Raw genomic sequence first — 1,107 nt, 5'->3', positions numbered from 1 at the left:
TTTTGGTTTTGTGCCTGTCTAGCAGTCTGCTAATAACATTGGGTAATGTTTTTTTTGCGTGTGTGTCAATCTAATCCAATTAGACGTAGACTTATTTACGCATATAACTTAATTGCTGCGTTTTTTTTGTTGCCGCGTGCGTTCTGTTCAATAAAACACCTTGTTGACAGAATCCTAAGAAGCCAAGTGTTAGTCATACATAGCAAAGGTCGTGTATCATCCGACTTTCCGACAGCTTGCCAAATTCCCCCCAAGGCAACATTTAGACAGTCATTATTTCTGTGCTCATCACAGGTTTCCAATGTAAATTGAGGGTAGATGGATGGACCAATCCCAATAGGGTAATAAGTGCCCGTTTAAAATACGATGCATGACCCAGTGTGAATGTGTGTATTTGCATAAGATTTACTTACATACAAGAGGCTGAATGGACTCTTTCTTGAAAAATAACAGTCGGCTCAGAGCAGTCATGACATATTACACTGTGGTACATTGTTCCAGCCTGATTATGTGAGGCAACCAAAGGCTAAACGGTGGCTTTTCACACAGAAGGGCTTCTATAGGTGAGTCAGTGACCTCAGACTGACCTGTTTGTTCGACGTTTGCATCTAACTTATTATTAACACGTTAGTCTCCTTTCTGTGATTTAATCCGACCCAGTGGTCTGGTTAAAGTCAGCCTGCAGAGATTTGGAAAGCTTGAGAAACCTCTCTAGCCAAAAAAACAAATGAACAAAAACAATTACATACTTGAATGTTCTTGCAAACTAAATCAAGACGCCTTAATCTGATTGATTAATACTTAATCTTCCCCCTAGTTATTATTTCACAACCCTTCCATTTGAGTTTCCAATTTCCCCTATTTGCCTTTTGCAAGCAGCCATGTAATCTGCCGATGGGTGCTTGCAACATCTTATTGTTCATTCGTAATTACGTTTTAGCAGTATTTCCTCCAATCTCGTGTCAACGCAAGTCCGGGACTTCTATTTCGTTCATACTGTGCAAAGCTCAAGTCTTGTCATTTATGATTTCTTCTTCGTTTGGGTTGAGATACACATAAACACCTTTTACGAGTTGGACGTGTGTCAAGATATGGTTATGTGTTCCC

The sequence above is a fragment of the Hippichthys cyanospilos genome, chromosome 8 (genome assembly GCF_059441005.1).
Source record: "Hippichthys cyanospilos isolate Australia breed blue-spotted pipefish chromosome 8, RoL_Hcya_1.0, whole genome shotgun sequence".
NCBI lineage: Eukaryota > Metazoa > Chordata > Actinopteri > Syngnathiformes > Syngnathidae > Hippichthys > Hippichthys cyanospilos.
Note: the sequence above shows the minus strand (reverse complement) of the source record.